At 40.5% G+C, this 25,621-nt stretch overlaps 1 protein-coding gene and 2 pseudogenes across 2 annotated transcripts in view; all 3 read right to left on the bottom strand.

Annotated features, from left to right (window-relative positions):
- Positions 1-25,621, bottom strand: part of NELL1 (neural EGFL like 1) — an 854,093-nt gene that overhangs the window by 288,386 nt on the left and 540,086 nt on the right. The gene's annotated exons all lie outside the window — the stretch shown is intronic.
- Positions 10,011-12,137, bottom strand: LOC136326364 (isocitrate dehydrogenase [NAD] subunit gamma, mitochondrial-like; annotated as a pseudogene).
- On the bottom strand, positions 12,537-13,005 carry LOC136326232 (large ribosomal subunit protein eL32-like; annotated as a pseudogene).

Here is a 25,621-nt window from a genome sequence, read left to right as displayed (position 1 = left end):
TTAGCACGGGAATAAGGGCTGCAAATGCCTGTGCTTCAGAGAAGAGACTTCTTTTTTTCAAGCAAGAGAAGTTGATTTGTCCAAGATCAAAGAGCTCCTTAGTTCAGCCCTTTGGACTAGAATTTAAGTATCCTAATAGCCACTGCAATATTCTTCCTCTTGCTGCTTCTGTGTTACACAAAGGTAAAAGAAATGGGCTTGGGACTCAAAAAGCCAGGGTTCAGCCTGACCAGGCAGTGGTGCAGTAGATATAGTGTTGGCCTGGGACTCTGAGGATCCAGGTTCGAAACCCCAAGGTCATCAGCTTGAGTGTGAGGTTACCAACCTGAGTGTTAGATTGGATCTTAGATATGGCCCCATGGTCACTGGCGTGAGCCCAAAAGTCATTGGCTTGAAGTCCAAGGTTGTTGTCTTGAGCAAGGGATCACTGGCTCCACTGAAGTCCCCCAGTCAAGGCGCAAGTAACTAAGGTGCCACAACCATGAGCTGATGCTTCTCATCTCTCACCCTTCCTGTCTGTCTGTCTCTGTCTGACTCTCTTTCTCTAAATAAAAATTTAAAAAGCCAGGGTTCAAGCCCTGGCTTTATATCTTGAACAAGTTACTTAACTCTTTTACCAAAACTGTTCTTATCTAGAAAATGAAGATAATGACAGTACCTACGTCACAGACAGGTACAAAAGTAAACAAAATGTTCATAACAGGCATGCAGACGGTGTCAGAAGAATTGTAAGCACTTGTTAAATGGTATTGTAGCTTTGTTTGTTTGTTTTCAAATCTCATTAGAATACCAAACACCTATATTATAACAATGACCAGCAGATCCTGGCTTAGATATTTAAATTAAATGAGTCTATTTATATGCAAAATTTTATATGCCTGGACATCTGTCATCCATAGAATGAGAAGACTGGAAGGTTTCATGCCAGCGGTGTACATGCGTGTGTGTGTGTGTGTGTGTGTGCGCGCGCGCGTGTGTTATAGGAAGCTGAACCCTGGAAGATTTCAATGAAAAAAAAAATCAATACTGCTTAGTGACCTAAACCAGTCAGAGATTAAACAAAGCTGGAGGTCATGGTAGCAGTTGAAACTTTCCTCCTTCAAACACTGAATTAACCTAGACATTAGTTTATCTTTGAGAAAAATTGATTTTTCACAAAGCCCTCTAATTTTCTGGAAGAATAAATGCTTCAATTTCTTTCACAATGTAGAAAATCATGGCAACCAGCAGACGCTATATAATTTATAAGAACATTTTTCTGATATTTACCCAGCCCTCCTATAAGAGCAATTTGTAATATATCTTAAGGTATATATATCAACCCACTAGTCTCTTATCTGTAGTTTTCAGGTACTCATCTGATAGCACAATATTTTCTTCTAGACTCTAAGCACCTTGGGGAAGGGACCCATATCTTATTCAATTCTTCTTCAAAGGGCTTCACTCATAGTAGGAACTCAATAAATGTATAGTCAACACATGAATTAAAACATATCTGGTGCCTTAGTTTATCCTTAGTTAAGAGCCCCGATATAGCACAAAAGAGGAAATAGTTCTCATACACTTATTATGTTAAAGGCAGAAGCTATGGTAACAATGTCATAGATACTGGTGGATCCTAATGCACCCACCTCCTATGTGGAATCTCCCCTTCATTTAATTTTGGATTTGGCTACATGACTTGCTCTGAGGTAATGACATCAACAAGTATAATACAAGCAAAGCTTGACAAGCCCTTGCCCACTGGGGTCTATCTTTCTGGAATGTTCCCTCTTGGAGCCCACCCACCATATATTAAGAATGCCTATCTAGCCTAGTGATGGCTGAGATGTCACATGCAGGAGAACAGAAAGACTCTAGCCAACTGTGACCAGCTTCCAGCCATGGGAGGGAGGTTATTTTAGATATTCCAGGCCCTGGGGAGCCCCCATCTGTTTACAGTGTCATGCTACTATCCCAGTCAATGATACAAGGAGCAGAAGAACCACTCACTGAGCCCAGCTAGCCTCCAAATCATAAGAAATAATAAATCATTGCTGTTTTAAACCACCACACTTTGATGTGCAGTAATAGACAACTGAAACATTAGCAAAAAGATCCCATGCTGAAGAGCCAGAGAAGCACAGGTCCTAGACTCCATCTGTCCCCTGCCAGTTTTGAGACTTCTAGCCCACTGGAGAACCTATGAGCCTCTTAGTTTATTCATCTATAAGGCAGACAAATAACAATTACAGAATTGTGAGGGTTTTTAAATGAAGTAATATCACACTTAGCAAGTACCCCACAAATATCTACCATTGTGAGCATTACTGAGGTTACATAACATTGTCTTAATTTCTTGGTAGTATTATTGATGAAAATTTTAATTGATAGCCTGATCTGAGCTGAATATCATATCACTATTTGTCACCTCCTCAGCCCCTACCAGACACATATGTCAAAGAAAGTGTTAAGAGAGTCCATGGAAAAGCCTCTGCTTTGGACCAGCCTCCTGACTGCCCTCCTGCCCTCTACTCTTCTTCCCCACCCTGTCCCTCATCCACACAGCAGCCAGAGTGACCCATCTGGAGGCCTAAACCACTTCCCATCAGTTTCCAGCTTTAAACCCACCTACACCCTAGCACTGAAACCTGAATAAATCCCAAAGCCCTCGCTCTGGCCCAGAGTCCTACCTGGCCCCTCAATGCATTCCCTTCTCTTGGCCTGGCCCCACCCATCCCCTCTCTAGCCAGGGCCGTTTTCTCACTTCTCCAAACACCTGAGCTCATCCCGACTCAGGGCTTTGCCTTCACTGTTCCTTCTGATTGGGCCAGACATTCTCATGTCTCCCTGGTATCATTTGGAGATCAACTTAGACGCCACCTCAAAGAAGCCTGTCTTGATTACCTACAGGAAGCCACACCCCTCATCTTCCTACCACCAGTGGCCCTCAGTCACAACACCTTTCTGTTATTTTGAGTTGTTTTCTTCCTTCTTCCTTGCCCTTAGAACTTGACCGAACATTCACTATGTTTTATGTTCATGCTCACTGTCTGTTTTCTCTCCTGGAAAATGAAATCATATGAGATCAGGGTGTGTCTTGTTCATTGCTTTAGCCCCTTTGCCTAGAGCAGGGGTTTGGAAATGATAGCGCATAAGCAAAGAATGTAGTTTCCATTTTCTTAATGGTTGAAAACAGTCAAAAGAAAAACAGTATTACATGACGTGAAAAACTATGCGAAATTTAAATTACAGTGTCTATGAATAAAGTCTTATTAGAACACAGCTACATTAATGTCTATGGCTCTCACGGTTTTAAAATAGCAGAACTGAATAGCTGCAACAGAGACCATACAGCCCGCGATAAGTAAAATATTTACTCTCTGACCCTTACCCCCCCCCACACACACACACACACACAAATCGTTAACCCTGGACTAGAGCAGTGTCTGGCTTGTGACAGGTAACCAATATATATGGGTCTAAAGAACTTTTTAAAAGGCAAAACAAATATATATTTGTTTTGCAAAAATTTCCCCAGACCCAGGCACTGACAGCAGCTGACCAGAAATACGTTTCAGCATGAAAAGTCGGTTAAGTACAGGTTTGTGATGAAGCCCTTGGACGTCTTCCAGGTCTCCTACTCTGCTCCGAACTCAGCGTGTTTCTACGAGGAGCAGAATGCAATGTCTGCATTTTCATCAAGTATTCTAATTGATCCACACACAGAGAAAAGCTAAATGAACAGACTGGAGATGTTTGGAAAAATTAAACACGGATTTCTTAATAAAGCTGAAAATAGCTTAATAAAGCTGAAAATAGGCGCCTGGCATCCCAAGGCGTGTTTATTTCTGCTCAAATAGATGGCTTCCCTTAGATTGCTATGAGCTCTGCGGGGACCCCGGGAGAGAAGTACTTCGCTCCTCTTGTGCATTTTAAGCTCTTTCCCGATGAAGTTCAGCCAGAGACTGAAAAGCATCCGTCAGTCTGGAGGAAAACAACGACCACGGTCAAGCCATGCTCCTCCTACCTTCCGCCTCCCACTTCTGGGGTGCTCTAAACAGATACCAGACAGCCATGGAGAAGATGGAGAGCTTGGCAATCTTTTGGGTGGAAAGATTGCTTCTTGGAAAAAGAAGATGAATGTATCAGGTAGATTAGAAGAGTGTTAGTGACCCAGAATGCCCACCCTTTCTCTCTCTTCCTCTTTTCGTCTCCTTTCCCCCTCTCCTCCCATCTTCTTTCATCACTCAGTTGCTTACTCCTAGAGGCCTAACTTCCTTTAGAGAGCTTTCTGGTTTCCCATATTGAGCACTCTCATAGCACCTGCTTATACCCCTGTTCCAAGACTTAACACACTCCATTATAATTGCCCGATGATTGCTGATTCCCTCAACCGGTGAAAGCCTGGAGAGAAAGGACATCGATTTGTACCACTGCAACCTCAGTGGCGTGCATGGCGCCAGCACCAGCTCAGAGCAAATACTCAATGGCAGCCAAGCAACACTGTAGAAGATGTGAGTGAATAAATGAATAGATGAAGTTCAGGTGTAAACAAGTATCTTGCTGCTGGCAAAAATAAAATTGGAATCCAAATAACCTAATTCCATCACAACATGAATACCTTGAAAAGGATCAATCCCAGAAACTTTTCTTACCCAGGAGAAAACAAACTATTTATAAATCAGGCCTTCCAGCATCTTTTTTTGATGGTTTGGAGTGAAGTTGATTTTTGACATCATAACCTTTGCACAGAAATAACATCTTTTATCAGTTTGAAAGACCAAAACTCGATGAAGTAACTTCGGTGTGCTCTGCCACAGCCTAAAAGAATTAAATAGAATTTCCTTTGCATTTCTTCTACAATACTACTTATATACCCAGAAACCTCAACTTCTTTCTTTGCTGTTAGATATTACTGCATAGTAACTTTGAAAGCTTCTTTCTTTCTTTTTCCCACAGAATATTTAATTTAAGATATAATTAAAATGCCTAAATAAGAAGCAACCCCCCAAAATAAGGAGAATGAGTCCCTGTTTATTAATGGTAAGGTCTAAGAAAAGGGAAAAAGGAAGAAAAAATATTCTGGGCAAAGTTGAATGACTTTGAGGAACATATTAAGTAGATAACTATTTATGTATAATGTTTGATTTATGGATTCATTTATTATGCATAGTTTGTTAAGTATATTATTTAGTAGGTAATATTAAGTAACAGATTAATTTAGAAATACTACTTTTCCCTAACCATAATGGAATAATTTTATTTCATCTCTTCCCATGAATCCTCACTTCAAGGTCTTCCCAAACCCAGAGCCATTTTTTAGTTTCTCTAAAGTTTTCATCATCTCCTCTAAGTTGCTGAGATAAAGCAGTTTTTGATTCTATGTTGGATGTTTTCATTGAAAATGTCAAGTGAAGTTGCAAGAATCCAGCTGTATAATATGAAGACTTTTTATTTCCCCATTTGTCTAACAGGTAAATGTTTGTTATCTCTGCAATGTGACCAAAAAACTAAACTGTCTTATTAAATGATTTTTAAAAGCACATATAATATTCAGTACTTGGAATTGTGAGAACACTGTCCCAGGAATAATGACTAATTCTTCATGGAAGGGTTTTTCTTTTGGTCTCTTTTTCAAAATTTACTCTCCAGGTAATTTCTATAAAAATCCCAAAATGTCATTGTTTTCCTCCTCCAAATAGTTTCTCTTTGTTCAAAGTAAAAGAACTAAAAGAACACTGATAATATGAGAACATTTATAAGGATTAAATTAAAAGCAATTCTTTTTTTTTTTTTGAGGGAAAGGAATGGGGAAAAAACACCTTGTATTTGGACATACATTTTCTTTCTCTTTGTAGTGACATTCACTAATTAACATCTACTTTGCATGAACTAAACCTGATATTAACTGTAGCAAACCAGATGCTGATTAGAGCCAGACTAGAATCTTCCTCAATAGACACTATTTTTATGCAGGCTGTGTTAGTTTTTAAGCATTTGTAAAACTGGTGGTAGCAAGACACTACGATTTTTTTTAATTGCTTTTGTGAAGCTGATCCATTTTTTTTCCATTTGAAATATGTCTCCTTTCTCTTCTCCTTGTATTTCTTGGAGCAATCACAAAGGCAATACATTAGCTTTCTATATCAGCATAAGCAAATTCATTTTGGTGCGAAGAACACTTTACCATATTGAGGTCCCAGGTTGCAAAAGTTGTCAGGGAAACTCCAAGAACCAAGTTCCTCCCTTCAAAAATGCTCTAGCTCTGCAGTCAGCTTCCAGTAGATATTTTGCATATTCCCACTTGAGCCTTTAGTAGTATTGTTAGTATTTTGCAACCTCTCTAATGACCCAGACCTGGGTCGATTTCTTCAGAATTCTCCTGTTCTCAAAAGTCAGCATTGCTTTATTTCCACTAAGTATCATCATTTAGTTATTCTCTTGTTTCTTTTTTCCTTTTTTTTTTTTTTTTTGTATTTTTCTGAAGATGGAAATGGGGAGGCAGTCAGACAGACTCCCGCATGTGCCCGACCAGGATCCACCCGGCATACCCACCAGGGGGCGATGCTCTGCCCATCTGAGGCGTTGCTCTATTGCAATCAGAGCCACTCTAGCGCCTGAGGCAGAAGCCATGGAGCCATTCTCAGCACCCGGGCCAACTTTGCTCCAATGGAGCCTTGGCTGTGGGAGGGGAAGACAGAGACAGAGAGGAAGGAGAGGGGGAGGGGTGGAGAAGCAGATGGGCGCTTCTCCTGTGTGCCCTGGCCGGGAATTGAACCAGGGACTCCTGCATACCAGGCTGATGCTCTACCACTGAGCCAACCGGCCAGGGCTAGTTATTCTCTTGTTTCAACAACACATCAAGCCAGCGGCCACCCACTCAAGCTGGTGAGCCTGCACTCAAGCCAGCGACCTCGGGGCTTCAAACCTGAGTCCTCCACGTCCCAGTCCGAGGCTCTATCCACTGTGCCACCACCTGGTCAGGCTCAGGCACATTTCTTAACCACGCTGTCTCTCAGTTTTTACATCATAAAGTGAGAGTTTAGTGTTAAGAGGACCTAGCTCATACAGAAAGGTCATTGACCAAAGCCAGAGAGGAATATTTTGCAATAGATGAGTTCTTCTGGTCTTCCACTCTAGCTGTGAATTCAGGCCATTCCTCCTTCCTTTCACAAATATTTAGAATGAGAAGAAACTAAGAGCTTGTCCCGGTTCTGATGCTGTAGTGATGAGTCAGTCATTCTCCCAGCCGAGAAGGCGCTGTGTGGGAGGGTAATGGAGATGTAACACTAGGCAGGATATACAGAGCGTTCTGGGAGCTCTGGGGGCATTACTTCCCTCAATCTCAGCAGGACTGGGAAGAGAGTCAAGGAAGGCTTCCCACAGGTGGGAACGATTAAGGTTAGTTCTCTAGGAGGAGGAAATCAGCTCCTGAAGGGGAGAGAAACCATATAGCTCTTAAGAATGAACTGGGCCCTCTCTTAGGAGTACCCCACTGTGTTGTTGTTATTGGGGTGCAGAAAATGGGCAGAAATGGTGAACCTGGAGAAGGAACAGGGATCTGAACACGGGAGTTTCTCCACGCTCTGCTCAGCTGACTCTAAGGCCAAAGGAACGCCACTGAATAAGAAGCTGTAAGTAAGACAGTTACGTGGTCCTATTTTCCTTTCAGAAAGATCACACTGAGTGCTTTGTAGAAAATAGGCTCAAGGAGACTAAATTATAGGTAGGACATAAGTTAGAAGTCATAGAAATTAGGATGTCACCAATGAGGAAAGGCTAATGTGAGAGGAGGTGTTGGTGAGAATGAAGAGAGATGTCTGGACTCGAGAAAGAAAAAGGAGGTAAGGAGACTGGGCTACTGTGTGCAATTGGGCTGGTTGTGCCATAAATAAATTTCCCGGACATAAGAAATAGGGTTACAGAGTAGTGGTGTGGGTTAAGGTAGTATGGGTTCAGGCAGCATTGGAGGTGAGGGGACTTCAAGCCAAAATCCACTCCTTGTTCCACTCATCAAACCATGCCTCTGGTGCAGGCCTAGATCTACCCAGAGGAAGGTACCATATGGGCCGGTGGCAGCCCTGGCCAGTGACATGTCTAGTGTCCAAACAGAGAACACTGTGATTAGTTTATGACTGATTAATCCCTGCTTTCTCTTTCCTTTAAGGACGACTCTAGATAGGGTTGAAGGTAGTCACTTCCTCCTTAAACTAAATCCCTTCATATTAGCTTTTGGTTTTCCAAACCCTGGCCTGATTTTATACTTGAAGATAGGTAGACCAAGGTAATTGGATAAGCCAGAGTCTTTTGGAAACCATAAGGAACTGAGAGGTCTAAGTCCAATGTCTTTCACTTGTGGTCCCTGAACCTTGGCAGGATCCGAAGATCATAGCTGAGACACAGAGGTTTCCAAAATAGTTTTAAGGATTCAATTTTTCTCAGTCTCATTCTTGTCTTCAGGCCGTTCCTGCCATTAAAACTAAGTTTTTATAATCATTGTTTTTATTTCCTACTTGAGTGATAACAATTTCCTAGTGCTAATAAAATATTCATTGTTGTTGGTGTATTTCTTAACTATGACCTTAAAAATACTGTAAATAAAATATAGTAAAATGACAATAAACATTTAAATTAGCTCACCAATTTTCATTTTCTTATGCACACTTACTTTGAAAGACAGACCAAAAGAAAGTCAACCATACAAGACTGGCAAGCTGCAAGCGTGGGGTTTACAGTCCATGGCTCTGTTTGTATAGCAAAGGCTCATGGACCCAATACTTGGTAGCAAAGGATTTTACCTGTAGACTCTCAAGCCCAACTGGAAGGGATTCAAGAACCCACATCCAGGAGTGCTGCTGCGCCCAGGAATGGCCATGTGTGAAAAACTACACCAGCAAAAATACCTTCCTAACATAAACAGGACCATGAGGAAAAAATGGGACACTTAGGGGGTGTGGGTGCACTCTGTACCAGGTCAGCTTTCTAGTACCATATGTATCACTGAGGTTCCAATGTATATTTTGTAGGTACAATTTTGTTGCACTAATGAACTCATTAACAACCTCTAGAGAGGAGCCAGACTTCTCTGGAGACTGGTTCCCTGAATTTTAATGACACAAATACAGCTAGTGTTCGATTGGTTCCAACAGACCGGTCGTAACACGATTTGGTCATAAGTTGAGTAGGCTATATGTACAGTACTGTGAAATGATGTTATAAAAATCTTTAAGTCATATTTTATCATAATTTTATTTCATTATTGTTATATATCATAATTTTCTTTGTTCATTTTATGCCATTTGTATCATCTCTACACCATTTTGTTCCTTATTTTTACATTCATCAGGTTTAAGTAAAACACTGCATTACCAGTACAACTAGTTTAATATTTGCAAAGACAATTTCCTCTTGGTAGACATCTTGGGAGGGGTTTGATGAAAAATATCCAAGACACAAAACACAAATTGCAGTACCAAATCTGGGATAACAGTTGAAATGGTGTACACAGAGATGGTAGTGCTGCCGGAAGCTGGCCCGCACTGTCGTAAGCCCAGCTGGGCAACGCTTGCACTGCCAGACGCGGAGCAGTCGTGGCTAGCGATTGTGGTCGTAAAGTTGAATGGTCGTAAGTTACATAGGTTATAAGTCAATCGATATTTGTAAAGAAAAAATCCATGTGCCAGGTTCTGGGAAAGCCCCAGGACTCACCAAACCGCTCTGATGTATTTACTGTATCACATCCTAGAGAAGTGGAATGATGGATTAAAATGAAGAAGAATGTCTCAGGAAATATACAACACATTAAGTTTGGCAAATTTAAACAAGGAATGCTTATGGTATTTATGGCATTTTAATTTAATAGGAAAATAAACAAAATCATTCACTCCCCACCCCCTCTTCTGAGTTGAAGCAGAAGCTAGTTTATTCTAGAGTGCACACTGGCCGAGCTAGGGGGGCTTCTGAGTGCATAGAGTGGAGTAAAGGGTCGGTCAGGAAGGTCTTAGCTCAGTCTGCAAGGCACTGACCATTTACTTGACGGTACTGATATGACTGATGATGTTATTAATGAGATCCAGTGTGGTACCCTGGCCTCCACGGTCTGGAGTATGAACATCTTTGTTCTCCATAGATGCCAGGACTGCAGTATGAATGGAGTGGCATAGGCATGGAGCTTGAGGCAATCTAGCATATTACGGCCCGCCAGCAGCATGGCAGTAGGGTTGGTCACATTCATTTTGGCTATATTCTTGACTGAGTGCCGTGAAGCTGTTTCAAACACTGCATACATGGCGCCATAGTTGGCACCAGGCATGAGGCCTGCCCCCCGCCCCCAACCACCAGCCCTATGCAGATATTGTCGACAATGTTGCCATAAAGATTGGGCATCACCACAACATGCTGGGGCTGGGATACCAGCTGCATGGTGGTGTTATCCACAATCATGGCTTCAAAGGTGACCTGAGGATAGTGGGATGCCACCTCCTTACAGCACCCAAGGAAGAGACCTTCTCCCAGTTTCATAATGTCGGCCTTGTGGACGGCTGTCGCTTGCGCTCCACCTCCTGGCCAGCTGGAAGACATATTCAGCAATGTGCAAAGACTTAGCCTCAGTAATGATCTTCAGGCTCTCTTATCGGACTCCAGGTTGCTGTATTTACCCTCTGTGTTTTCCTGAACAAAGATGTCTATGTTCTTGTGCCAGGTCATCATGCAGGGCAGACTCTTAAAATGAATGACATTGGCATAGTGATCTGGGGAGGTGAGAAGGATGTTGTGAGATTTGTGAGATGGTGGCAGGTTGTGGTTCGTTTTGATGCTGCCCTTCAAAGTCACGTGGTTTTGACGGACTGCCAAGATGGCATTACGCATGTCCTCATCACTGGAAGCGGAATTAATCTCTACCTCCTCAAAGTCCAAAGGCACACACACATACCTGAACATAGTCTTGACATGCACCATAAGTTCAGGCCCAGCGCCATTCCCAGGGATCAAGGTCATCGTGTGCCGCCCACCATACTTGGCTGATGGAGAAATATTGTAGTCAAATGAGATGTGCCTCAGTAAGGTCTCATGGCCAAGTAAAATCTCCCACAGCTGCCAGCATCTTCAGTGCCATTGATCATTAAGTAGAGATGAATTTAATTGATGTAAAAATATCTGTTCTTGTACTTGTTTTGACTTGGCTTCTTTTGGTAGAATTTTAAATTCAAAGTTCTTGCCTAGGTCACAAAAGTCTCTCCTTCCTTGTATCCTATTTAGGACAGATATCCTACTGCAGTGAAAAAGACAGAGAACTAGCTAGTCAACAGATGTGATGTGTTATACAGTAGAAAATATTTTTTGGAACTGAATAATAATTCATTAGTACAATCATTGTGCTAAGCTCTGTGTGACATACATTTTAAAAAAAGACTATATTTTAGAACAGTTTTAGGTTCACGACAAAATTGAATGGCAGGTATTGAGATTTCCCATACAGCCCCTGCCCCAATAGAGGCATAGCCTCTTTGTCAAAGTTCCCCACCAGAGTGGCATATTTGTTACAATTGATGGATTTACATTTATATATCATTAGCACCAAGAGACCACAGCTTACATTGGGGTTCCCTCTTGGTATTGTATATTCTAATTTTGGATAAATTCTAATGGCACGTATCACACAGAGTGGTTTCACAGCCCTAAAAATCCTCTCTGCTTGCTTATTCATCCCTCCTTCCTCTGTAACCCCTGGTAACCACTGATCAGCTTAGTGTCACCATAGTTTTGCATTTCCCAAAATTTTATATAATTGGAATCATGTCTTATTGTAGCCTTTTAAAATTGGCTCCTGTGACCTGGTGATATGCAGTTAAATTTCCCCCATATCTTTTCATAGCTTATTAGCTTATTTCTTGTCAGCATTGACTAATATACCCCATTCTCTGGATGGACCACAGTTTTTTCCACTCACCTACTAAAAGACATCTTTCTTGGTTGTATCCCAATTATGAATGAAACTGTTATAAGCATCCATATGCAGGTTTTGTGTGGATATAAGTTTTCAGCTCGTTTGCATACATAACAAGGAGCACAACTGCTGGGTCCTCTGGTAAAATATGATAAGTTTTGCCAGAAACTACTAAACTGTCCTCCATAGTGGCTGTACCATTTTGCATTCCCGCAAGGAACAAAAAAGAGTTTCTGTTGTTTTACATCCTCCCTAGCATTTGGTGCTGTCAGTGTTCCGGGTTTTGGCCCTCTTAATAGGCAGGTAATGGTACTCAACTGTTGTTTTATTTTGCATTTCCCTGATGGCATATGATGTGAAGCAACTTTTTGCATGTGTATTTACTATCTGTAGATTCTTTGATGATGTATCTATTAAGGTTTTTGGTCCATTTTGTCTGATAGCATTAGTTTGAAATTCCAGTATAATCTTGAAAGAAAGTGGTAAGAGGTAAGAGGAGACATCCTTGACTTGTACCTGATCTGAGTGGAAAAGTTTTGCTTCTCTCATCATGAAGTATGATGCTAGCTGTAAGTTGTTCATAAGTATTTTTTAAATCAAGTTAAGGTTACCAACTATTTTTTTGCAGAATGTTATGGCTTTTTAAATACAAATGCAATGTGCTTGCAAGCTGCCTATTCATTCCATCACTGGGCAGACTGGCATTGGGATTGGTGACTTTGAGGGCCAGGTGGGCTGCTCTTTCAATAATGGTTTTGTGGCTCCTTGAGGAGACATTGTAAGCAGTCTCAGCACGGTAAGATGTGTTGCACATCAGCAGCACTTCAAACTCCTTGATGTTGTGGGCCTGGAACTCTTGAAAGTCACTGGACAGCATGTGCTTTGTTTTCTTGTTGCTCTCATACCCAATAGTGTGCATCAAGATCTGGCCCTTGAATCTTCTGCTACTGTCAATGCCTCTGGGGTTCCTCCAGTTACACTTAATTTTGACATATTGCTCTGACTGGTGTCGGATGAACTTCTTGGTCCTCTTTTTTGACAATCTTGGGTTTCACAAGGGATCTGAGGGCAGCCATGTTGCAGAATGGGAGATGGTTCAAGTTACCATCTATTTCCAAGAGCATCTGTCATGAAGGCTGTTGAGTTCTGCTAAAAACTTTTTGGCATTTACTGATCATGCAATTTTTCTTTTTATAACCTGTTGAAGTGATAGATTCCATAAATTGATTTTTTTTAAATTTTTCAATTACAGTTTACATTCAATATTATTCTGTATAAGTTTATTTTTAAATGCTGAACAAACTCTGAATAACTGGGATATATTTCACTTAACTATGATGTATAATTCTTTTTATACATTGTTGGATTCAATTTGCCAATATTTTGTTAAGGATTTTCACATCTGTGCTTGTGAGAAAAATTGACCTGTAGTTTCCTTATAATATCTTCATCTGGTTTTGTTGCTAGTGTAATGCTGGTCTCATAGAATGAGTTACAAAGTATTCCTTATGCTTCTATGCTCTGAAATATGTTGCAGAGAACTGGTATAATTTTTTCCTTAGATAATTGGTAGAATTCACCAGTGAATCCACGTGGGCCTGGTAATTTTGGTTTTGAAAGGCTATCAATTATTGATTCAATTTTTTAAATATACATAGAGGTGTACCTCAGAGATATTGTGGGTTTGGTTTCAGACCACCACAATAAAGTGAGTGTTGCAATAAAGTGAGTCATAATCAAAATGCTGGTGAATAATCCTGCCTTCAATTTATAAAAATCACATATGTGAACCACAAGAAAACCAGATATGCTTGTATAGGCCTATTGAGATTGCCTGTTTCTTCTTGTGCAAGTTTTGTCAAATTATATCTTTTGAGGAATTGGTTCATTTCATCTTAAGTTATCAAATTTGTGTGCATAAAATTGTTCACAGTACTCCTATAGTATCATTTTAGTGTCTACAGGGTCTATAGCGATGTCCCCTCTTTCATTTCTGATATGAGTAATTTGTGCTCTTTTTCTTTATTCTTAGCCTTACTAGAGGCTTATCAAACAACGGTGTTGGGTTTTATTTTCTCTATTAATATTCTCTTTATAATTTCATTAATTTCTTCTTGAATTCTTAATATTTCCTTCCTTCTGCTAACTTTGGGTTTAATTTGCTCTCTTTTTTCTAGTTTCCTAAGGTGGCAGCTTAGATTATTGATTTTAGATCCTTCTTCCTTCCCACTATTTTCACTCATGACTATAGATTTCCCTCCAAGGACTGCTTTCACTGCTTCCCTTATACTATGTTAAGTTGTATTTTCATTTTGTTCAAAAGATTTTTTTTTATTTCTCTCAAGGTTTCTTCTTTGACTCGTGTGTTATTTAGTAGTATGTTAATTTCCACATTTATTTTTTAAATTTTCTAGCTATCTTTTTATTATTGATTTTTAGTGTAACTCTCCAGAGGTATGAGAGCAGACACTATATGATTTCAACTCCTTTGAATATGGTAAGGTATGGTCTATATGGCCCAGAATGTGGTCTATATGAGTGAGTGTACCATGTGAGCTTGAGAAGAATGTGTGTTCTACCATTGTTGGGTGAAATCATCTACAGATGTCAAAATTATTAAGTTGATTGATGGTATTGTTGAGTTCAACTATGTCCTTACTTAGTATTTGCCTTCTAAAGTTTGTTCCTTTCTAATGCTGTTAATATATTTTTTTTAAACTGCAAAACACATTTCCAAAAGTGGTTGTACCAGTTTTTATCCCCACCAGCAATGTGAGAGAATTACACCTTTTTATATCCCTACCAACACTTGATATGATTATATTTTTATTTTTCGACTTTCAAATGGGTTATGGTCATATTTCATTGTGTTTTTGATTTGCATTTCCCTCTATAATCTTCATACAACATCAGGGTGGTTAATTCTTACACAAAACAGCACAAAATTTCTGGCAGACCAGTACATGTCTGTGGACTGGCAGTTAAAAAACACTGTTTTAATGTATTCTCCAAGCTCAGAGCTACAAGCATTAATATTTGAAATTTCTGGAAAGCAATAAATCAACCCTGGGAAGCAGACAACTTCTCTGCTTCCCAAAGCCATCCCAGCTCGGTCATTCTATTGAAAATGAAGCACATCTTTATTAGAAACCAGCCACACTCCCATTCACATTTCACTTCCAGGCAGCAGTGCCCTGATGCAGGTTAGTGGTTGCTGGGAGAGTGAGGTGACTTATTTATAAAGACTTCCAAAGGGCTGCTCAAAACCAAAAGGATGAAGATACAGACTTAACAAGGTCTACCATTATGGACCACTCACCGCATCTGAGATGCTGCGCTGGGCATTTTACACACATCATCCTAATCCACCAGGAAGCATTACAGTCCTCACTTCTCAGGTAAAGAAACTGGCTTATCTCAGATTCTACAAATGCATGTTATGAATGGACAGAGAATGGCAATAGCTGAGGTGAGACTTTCTCAGGGATGCTAGAGGCCTGGGCCAGCCCTTCTCAGACTTGATCAATCTAGGTGCTTACTGAAATGCAGGTTCTGATTGAGTACTCCTGTTGTGGGAGGGGTGCAGCCAAGGGGCTCCATAGTGATACAGATTCCCCTGGTCCCCTAACCATGCTTTGAATATCAAGGGCCTGTCTTTACCTCCTCGCAAGGGCCAGTCAAGTTGGGACCAGCGCTGGGTGTGCTGGGAGACAGCTGCTGGGAGTCAAAAAGAATAAAAAAAAGGCAGTGCTGCTTTCTCTTCCCAAAAGCTGATATAAAATGGTTGTAAAGTAGAAGCCAGCTGGGTACCTGTTCCTCACTTAACAAGTCAAATAAGATAGATAACAGCTGCCCACCACCAATGCCAGAGGCAAGAGCAAATGATAATACCAGGGGAGAAGCTGGCAGAAAACGGACCCAGACCCCATGACACAATTTTGTTTCTATCCACAGGCCGCTTTTACATATGCATACCTTCCAGTCCTCTTCTTAACGCTGGAAAGAGAGAAATCTTTTAAAGGTATGAATAAAAAAGAAAGACAGCCCTTTCTTTCTGGATGATGGTTGAGATTTTAATAGCTAGACTGACCTACAAACATCCCTAGAGCATGGAAAAGCTCTTAACCTTCACTGGACCAAAAATAAGGTATGTGCTGTGCAGGTATAGAATGACCAGAGTGCTGCGGTTTCACATATTCGAGCAGCAAAAGTTCAGCCAAGTTAATTACAAGTGTGATATTGAGACCGTAAAACGGTTTAAGTAAGAGATGTAATCCAACTCGTGTTTTTAAAATCCAAGTCCCCTGGGAGGATGATCTGGAGGAGAAACGGCAAGGCGGAGAGGCCGGTGGCAGGTCGGCAGATTAAGATGCTATCAGTGTGGTTCTCCCCAGAGCAGTTAAAAATGCCATTTCTTGGGACCCTCCCTAAACTTATAAAATCAGAAGGTCTGGAGTTGGGTCTGAAGTTGGGATTGGACAATCTGTGTTTTAATGATTCTGAGGCGTGCTGAAATTTGTGAACTGCTGGGCTATAAAATGGTCCCAAAAGAAAATAATGAGCCATTGTGCTAAGGTGAAGGCAGTGAGAATGAAGAGAAATACTTTCAGAGACATTTAAGAGATAAACAAGACGAGGCTATTCACCTGGGAGACACTGAATATTATTCTTATATATATATTTTAAAAGGCTGGGTGAATGATGATGCAATTGATAAAAATGTACAACGCTGAAAGAACAGTTTGGGTGGGAGAACGGGTTAGAAAATGAGTTCAGTTTCAGATATGATGCGTTTTGGGAGCCTGTGAGAACATCCACATAAAGATGCCCAGTGGGCGGCTTAATATATGAGTCTGCAGCTCCAGAGGGAGAAGTGTGGGTGATGATATAGACTCAGAAGTCATACACGTATGGGAGCGAGTTAACCACACAGGAGTATATAAAACAGCCCCAAGCAGAGGTTTTCCACTTTTCTTCTGCTCTGACAGATGATGAATAGCATTCATATGAGACACACTCCCAGGAGTAAACTCAGATTATAATGAAAACCAACACACACACACACACACACAAAAGTAGTTGGTAAAATAAAGCAGAGTTCCCAAGCTGTTTTTATAGGTCATATTTATAAAAGCATTTTGTTAACAAGTGATAAGTAAAATCATCTATTTAGTGATCTCGAAATGTCATTTTTTGAGGAGAAATACATATGGCTAATCTAATATAAAAATGATATATAAAACTATATTTTAAAGATCAAATTCGGACTTCTACAGGCAATATAAACAAAGTAAGCAAGTGCTAATAAAGGTAAAGAAAAATTACTAATTTTGTAGTTAAAAAGTATAGTGTATCATAGACTTAGTCATGATGTTAATACAAATAATATCAGTGATTTCATTGCACATGTCATTTGGATGCTCATGTTGATTTGAAAACTGTTCATGCAGCCTCAGTCTCACTTCTAGGTGATGTGGACAAAGATGCACACATGCTCTCATCTCTCTTCCTTAGTGAAAATGTACCCATGGGCAAATCAAAGAAACACAACTTTTAAAAGTTGCTGTAACTATCAATGACATATCAAGAACCATAGTTCATGGATATTTTCAGCCAATATAAAGTAGGCTAAGAATTAGGTGCTTCCAGCTCACTCTGCTTCCACCTTCTTTCACACAAGTACACACAATTCAAATGCAAACAAGTGAGGGTGACATCTTTATAATGGTGATGTTGTGATAAGTCTAATTATTTTAAAAATAAGTCATTCACAAGTGGTTGCAACCTAATGTTTATAAATAAGTGAGTGGTTTTGACCTATGTCACAACCACCTGTAACACTGTGATATGTCATGCCTTTAAGGTCAAGAAGTATTAGGCTGGGAATTCCATGAAACAAATGTACACCCTGCAACCCCCAAGGAGCTTACATTAAACTAAACATATCTAAGGAGAATATGGATCCTGAGTGAGCTGAGATGGGATAGTGCAGAGGAGAAACCGCCTAGGCACCTGGGCTATGACGACGAGGGAAGGGCTTCCATCAATCCTTAAAGAAGGGCTAACAGTGCAGAGGAAGGAAGAGGATTTCTGAGATGGAGACAGAATTGAAAGGCTGTAGGGTACAGTAAGCACTTCCATTCAGCTGAAAAGGAAGGGTTTATGCAGGAAAATTGGGGCAGACAAATGAGGAAAGCAAACTGGGGTCAGAGGGTAGAGAACTTTGAGTGTTAAACTACGAAAATTTATGATGCCCCGAGGCAATAGAGAAGCATTTAAGGTTTTAAAATAAAAATACAAGGTTTTGGCCCTGGCCGGTTGGCTCAGTGGTAGAGCGTTGGCCTGGTGTGCGGGGGACCCGGGTTCGATTCCCGGCCAGGGCACATAGGAGAAGCGCCCATTTGCTTCTCCACCCCCCCCTTCCTCTCTGTCTCTCTGTTCCCCTCCTGCAGCCAAGGCTCCATTGGAGCAAAGATGGCCCGGGTGCTGGGGATGGCTCCTTGGCCTCTGCCCCAGGCGCTAGAGTGGCTCTAGTTGTGGCAGAGCGATGCCCCGGAGGGGCAGAGCATCGCCCCTGGTGGGCAGAGCTTCGCCCCTGGTGGGCGTGCCGGGTGGATCCCGGTCTGGTGCATGTGGGAGTCTGTCTGACTGTCTCTCCCCGTTTCCAGCTTCAGAAAAATACAAAAAAAAAAAAAAAATACAAGGTTTTGAAAGATACTACTTAAAAAAAAAACACAGGCACATAAAAAGGGGATGGGAGACAGAAAATTTCCAATGACTAAATCCTTTCTGCTAAAGCTTTTCCTTAATAAAACCCAAAACTGTAGAACATTCTCTCTCAGAAACTGTTCCAACCTACTTCATGTTCCCCTACAGAACCAAATGATTATGAACATTGTTTTATCAGAGATTTTCCTGAAAAGTCAATGCACAGAAACTTAACTTGTTCCATTTCCTCTCTTGCACAATTAACACCATTTCTCCCCTGTCATTCTGTCGCTGCTCAATAAGCACAGACAAGCTGACAGATGCACAGTTCTCAGAGAGCTGGGGAGGCTGGGGAGAGACAGACTGAAAGGAATCCAGAAATATCCTCCTTGTTTTCCACGAGAGAATACACTTTGTACAATACCAACTACACTGTAGAAATCCTTGTTTGCAGAACAGCTAGCCTTATTTATACACTAAGGAGATTTGTCTAGATATAGTTTATACTTAGTAGAGGAATACCTCCACCTCCGTATGCGCGCGCACACAGAAACACACACACACACACACACACACACATCCCTGCACAAAAGTTATTCAGGTGGGGTTGGGAGTTCACATTATTCATTCATTCATTTATTTGGTTTTTGTCAGAAACAGTAAAGTTTACAGTCTAGTCACAAAATCGATGCTTAATCCACAACATGAGCTTTTCTTGACAAGGATACAGGTGACGGCTCAAGATTACAGGTAAATTGTAAACAGCTTAGCTTTCCTCTTTCCTTCTAACTAAACTTTACAGCTACATGAACAACTCTATTATATACATTTCTATTAATTCTCTCCCTGTCTAGAAGGATTGTGATCTTCCAAGAAATATTCACATGTGTGAACATAGATTTTTCTTCATTTCTTACATTTTAATGCTTTCTTCTGAACAGGACATTGCAAGAGAATCTCTTTTTGCTAAAAATGACTGGATGTGTGCATCAATGAACTCCTGTCTGTTACATCAAACTAAGTTTTTAGTTATACACACACACTCCACTTTCTACATCAGCTCAGGCAACCATACTCTGAGGATCTTCCCAAATCATAGTCCCTATAATGCACATTCCACACTTGTTACACCACGTGTGAACCAATTTTTATAATAAGGTTATTATACTAAGTACTAAACCTGGAAATCAGAGAGGGCTTTCTGAAGCCAGCTACTTTTGCCAGCTGGTTTACACCTGGCCAATATTACAAAATATGTTCTCGAGTGGATTCCCTTCAGACTCTATATCCCCGGCCTGCAAATGCTCTACCTTCATTCAAGATGAAAAATGGCCTCTCCTAGGCACCATCCAAGGCTGTGTTAGGTAACGCCTTATTTCAATTTGGAAAAAAAGAAAAGCTATTATGAGGTAGGTGCTATCCTCATGGCTTAGTAAATAAGGAAAGTGATAACACATAGCGGGTTATAAACTCTTGCTAAGCCAGGAAAAGATGCTCAGTCTTCTCCCCCCTAAGCTTGTGCTTCCTCCCTACACCAGGCTGCTTTTGTTCGGCTGCTTTTTTACATGTCTCCACGTACCACCCTCTGCTACCATTCCTATGCCTGGGAGGGGAAGGAAGAGTCTCAAACATAAACCAAACCACCATGGTAGGCTGTCAGTCATCTACAGATAAACTGTAACTATATAAAACTAAAGAGATCCACAAACAAATTTCCACGCAACGATGGTTGGTTAAATGCATGCACTTGCATGTGCTCCTTCTTGAAATCCCATTTAATTATATTGGAGCATTTTCAGATCTTTTGAAAGATGGTATACCTACATGAACAATAAGAATGACAAAAGAGACAACAAAACTATTAGAAACTGGAAAGCAGATGAAGGAGTGATGATTAACTTTTCAAAGCTGAGAAAGCTTAATCACAAACACGCAGTAAGAAAAGAGTAAATTTGTTTTCACCACAGAACCAAAAGGCTAAGGAATGAGCAACACCAGATACCTCTGAGAGTGGCAGGTCAACATGGGTTGAAGGTACCTATCCAGGAGGCGGTGCAGTGGATAGAGCATCAGCCTGGGATGCTTAGGACCCAGGTTTGAAATCCTAAGGTCTCAGGCTTGAGTACAGGCTTATTCGACTTGAGTATGAGGTCTCTGGCTTGAGTGGGGAATCACAGACATGACCCCACTATCACTGGCTTGAGCCCAGAGTTCACTGGCTTGAGTAAGGAGTCACTGGCTCAGCAGGAGTCCCCCCCCAAAAAAAATCAAGGCATGTATGAGAAAGCAATTGATGAACAACTAAGGTACCACAGCCATGAGTTTATTCTTCTCATCTTTCTCCCTTCCTGTCTTGTCTGTCTCTCTCCCTCTCACGAAAGAAAGAAAGAAAGAAAGAAAGAAAGAAAGAAAGAAAGAAAGAAAGAAAGAAAGAAAGAAAGAAAGAGGTGGGTTGAAGGTTTCTTTAAGAAGTAAAACCAGATCCCCTGCTCAGTTACATGACTGCCCCTCCACCAACCTAGAAAAAGAAGGTGGGACATTTACATTGTACACCAGGGAACATCATGCACAATTGAGTGCAAGTTCAATTTCGAATTCAGGGGAAATAAGTTTATATAGCAAACTGAACACTGAGAAAATGAGTTTAAATCCCTGAGAAGATGTTTAGAATAGGATTTTCTATGGAAACCAAAAAACTAAAAATGAAATATTTAAAGATACTGACAATCAAGAATTTCCAAAGAGAATTGGCCAGATCACCCTATAATAGATTACACTGTCAACTATCACATATCCACTTGCACAGAACTTTTGATTAGTGCTTTATTGTTCAGCTCTTAACATGTGAGCCAAGAGACAGGTTCAAAACTTTGAGGGGAGCTCCTAATATAAAATATAGATGCCCAAACCAATTGAAACACAATATAAAATACAGAAGCCCAGCCCTAGCTAGATAGTTCAATTGATCAGAGCATCATCCCAAAATACTGAGGTTGCCAGTTCAATCCCTGGTCAGGGCACATACAGGAACAGATCGGTGTTCCTGTCTCTTTCTTGTTTTCTCCATTTCTCTCTCTAAAATCAATAAAATAAACATTTAAAAAAATAAAATAAAAATATAGAAGCCCAACCCAATTGATACACAGATACAATGAGTAGAACACAAGGACTCCACTAAGAGAAGAGCACTTCAAATAAACTATCATTAGTGCCCTAAGAGAAAAAGCACATTGTATTTATGAAAAATATATATACACCATAAAAAAACAGAAAGCGAAGCTGTGATCTTGAAGAATAAAAGAAGATAGCAATAATGAAAAGATCAGTAAAAGGGTTGGAAGTTAAAGTGAAAGAAATCCCCAGAGAGTAGGTGAAAATGACAAATGTATGAAAATTGGAAAAAAATAAGAAAATTGAAGAACCAGGAAATTCAGCATCTAAATAACATAAGTGCCAGAAAGAGAAAAAGGAGACAACAGAAGTAGGAGTGAGAGTCTGGGACAAGTCACCAAAACATAATTCAAGATATTTACAGACTTAAAAAATTATAACTGACTAAAATGAAAAGGTCCACCAGTGCTCAGTAGAATGAAGGAAAACTATACCCATATCATCATGAAATGAAAATCCATGGATTTTAAAACAAAGGACAAGAAGTCAGAAAGGTATTGTATTCTCAAATTCCATAGCGTAGCCTACAAGAAAATGAAACAATGCCTCCAAAATTCTAGAAAAAGAAAAAAAAAAAAAGAAAATGAGAGATTTACAACACATGCTGTTTCAAAAATAAAATTATTTACTAGACATGTCTTTTGCTTGCTATATGCCAGATTTTTAAAATCAATTTTAAAGTAACTCTTTTAATAAAAGTAAGATTTCAGAGAAGCAAGTTCCTAAATTTTTTCTCCCAAGTACACTTTGTCATGTAATTAATGAAGATTATGCAGCATCCAGCCAGAGTAGTAAACCGAGGAAGAGTATGCATGATGTACAGGAACAGCGGCTCCCACCACAGGGAGAGGCAACCAGGACCCCCAGAACTGTGCTGAACAGAGATTCCCAAGACATGGGCTGCAGTGAGCTTAGAAATCAACCAACCTTTGGGGGAGATTTATTCAAAAACATAAAAGTATTGATGTCTTTGAGGATATCTATACAACCAGTGAAAGTTTGGGGATAAATTATGGTAAACCTATAGTAAGAAATAAGATGATAAACTAAATGGTTATTAGTGAGAGGAAACAAAGAGTTGTGCAACAAAGGAAATCAAATACAGTGTGTCCATAAAGTCATGGTGCACTTTTGACCGGTCACAGGAAAGCAACAAAAGATGATAGAAATGTGAAATCTGCACCAAATAAAAGGAACCCCCCCCCAGTTTCTTGCAGATGATGTGGCAGCATGTACGCATGCACAGATGATGATGTAACACCATGTATACAGCGGAGCAGCCCACAGCCATGCCAGTCAAGATGTGAACGGTACAGAGGAAAGTTCAGTGTGTTCTGTGGCTTGCTAAATTTGAATCTGTGACCAAAGTGCAACGTGAATATCAGCGCATTTATAACGAAGCGCCACCACATAGGAATAACATTACTCGGTGGGATAAGCAGTTGAAGGAAACCGGCAGTTTGGTGGAGAAACCCCGTTCTGGTACACCATCAGTCAGTGACGAGTCTGTAGAGGCTATACGGGATAGCTACCTAAGGAGCCCTAAAAAATCTGTGCGTGAGCCCACATCAAACTGCACTGAATAGGTATAAAACTAGGAGGGTTTTCCTTTTATTTGGTGCAGATTTCACATTTCTATCGTCTTTTGTTGCTTTCCTGTGACCAGTCAAAAGTGCACAATGACTTTATGGACACATGTATACTCGATATTTCATTTATCAAGCATATACATAGTCATGATAACATAAACACAGAATATTGACCCACAAAAAGAAGCGTGGAGATGTATGCAAAAGATGACCAAATCTCCATCTTTTGTGGTAGTAAATCAATAAAAAAAATGTCCAAGTTGGGAATATAAACAAGTAACAAAAGAACATGCTATTTAGAGATACAGAGAAAATCACCAGGAGTGAGTGACTTCAGAGAAATGGCGGTGTGAGAGATAGTCCCGACCTTTCCCCTTGAACTTTCAACAAATTCTACAACTATTGATATACGCAGAGAAAAAACCCCAGATGAAGCTGAAATATACACATACCAGACAGATAAAGGTATGATTGTGCAAGGTGGCCAAAGATAGAATCTGCTCGCAGAAGAAAAAAAATGCCAGAGGACTAAAGTCTTTCTCCTTCCTCATGGACCTGAGGGAGGGAGGCACTGTTAGTGCAGGCTTTGTGTCAGAGCTGGAGCTGGAAGGAGAGTATGAGGGGAAAGGAGTTGAGATAGGGGCTATGACCAAGAAGGAGGAGCAGAGCCATTTCCCAGCATCTGCCGCACCGTGATTGCAGGAGCTGGGGGATTGCAGTCACTGGGTGCACACAAAGCCTGTGATGTGCTCCCAAAAACTGTCTGTGAATAGCTTGTGGAGATAGGTCCATAGGCACCGGGGTTGCTTGATCTGCCGTCCTAACCAGCAGAGTTTAGCCCTGTGGCACCAGATGTGCTTGATCTGGGATCTGCACCCCCACCTGCTAGAAGCTCGGGGATTCGCTTGTCTGGTGGAATTCAATGTGTGTGGGCAGGACGCCCCGATCTGCGATCTCTGCTGCAACTGCTCCCAAAGCTCAGACACCGGCTTGTGGCACACAGACCCTGTTCTGCGCAGAGCCGCGCTTTGAGAGCTTAGAGTTGTATCAGAGGAGGGACTGGACTATGTCACCCCAGGCTCCTGGACCCACATTGCTCCCCTTACTGTGCAAAAAGTGGTGGTGGCGGACCCCCATCAGCTGGGTCTCCAGACTGCTTTCTCCTGCGAGAGGTAGGGGTGCCTCGGTGCTTGATCCTCTGATCTGTTGGGGCATGGGGGAGGGCCCCGGAGGACCCCTGGTTGGCCATTGCTAGAGCCATAAAATTGCAAAGTCCTAACAACAAGCCTTTCCTACCAATGCGATGGCCCTGCCTGCATCATTACAACAGCAACACCTCAGCAGAGCTCCACCCAGGAATCTCACAGAGACAAACCACCTCCTCCTGGAAAAAACATTACCTCTCAGAACTGGAAAAAACACTTTTTCTACTTTATCCCACTTTTCATTTTTCCTTTTTCTTCTTTCTCCTTTTCCCATGTAAACTTCATTATCCCTAGTTGTTATATTTTTTATTCTTCATTTTTACAAGGGTTTCATTTCTGACACTTTCTCTTCTTTTTTTCTCTCCTCCCTTCTCTCCTTTTTCTATCATATTTTTCTTTTCCTTTTTTTCTCTCTTTTTCCCCCTCTCCCCTGAGCATCATTATTCATCAAATTATTATATTTTAGACTCATACTTCTTTTTGTGGCATTTTGCTTGCTTTTTTACTTCATTTTTTTTTCTTTTTAAATTTTTTCTCAGGTTCTGCTTTTTATTATCTGTAGTTTTTGTTCTACTTATCATTATTTAAAGAATTTTTATTTTTTTCAATTTTTAATTTTTGTTTGTTATTTTTCAGTTATCTCTTGTTAGGGTTATTAACAATACCACTCACAAATGCCATCAAGGAAAAAGAAATCAAACATGGATATACAAGACAGAGATGTAGCTCAGATAAATGATGAAAAATCTCCAGAAAAAAAATTTCAATTACATGGAAGCCTTCGAGCTTAATGACAGAGAATTCAAAATTGAAGTTCTAAAAATACTCAGTAAGATACAAGAAAACACTAAAAGGAAATTTAGTGAGCTCAAAAAACAACTTAATGAACAAAAAGAGCACTTCACCAAGGAAATTGAAACTATAAAAAAGAATCAAACAGAGATAAAAACTCAATACATGAGCTAAGAAATGAGGTAACAAGCTTAGCTAATAGTACAGGCCAGATAGACGACAGTATC

The sequence above is a fragment of the Saccopteryx bilineata genome, chromosome 1 (assembly GCF_036850765.1).
Source record: "Saccopteryx bilineata isolate mSacBil1 chromosome 1, mSacBil1_pri_phased_curated, whole genome shotgun sequence".
NCBI classification, from domain to species: domain Eukaryota; kingdom Metazoa; phylum Chordata; class Mammalia; order Chiroptera; family Emballonuridae; genus Saccopteryx; species Saccopteryx bilineata.
Note: the sequence above shows the minus strand (reverse complement) of the source record. Positions and strands in the feature narration are given on the sequence as shown.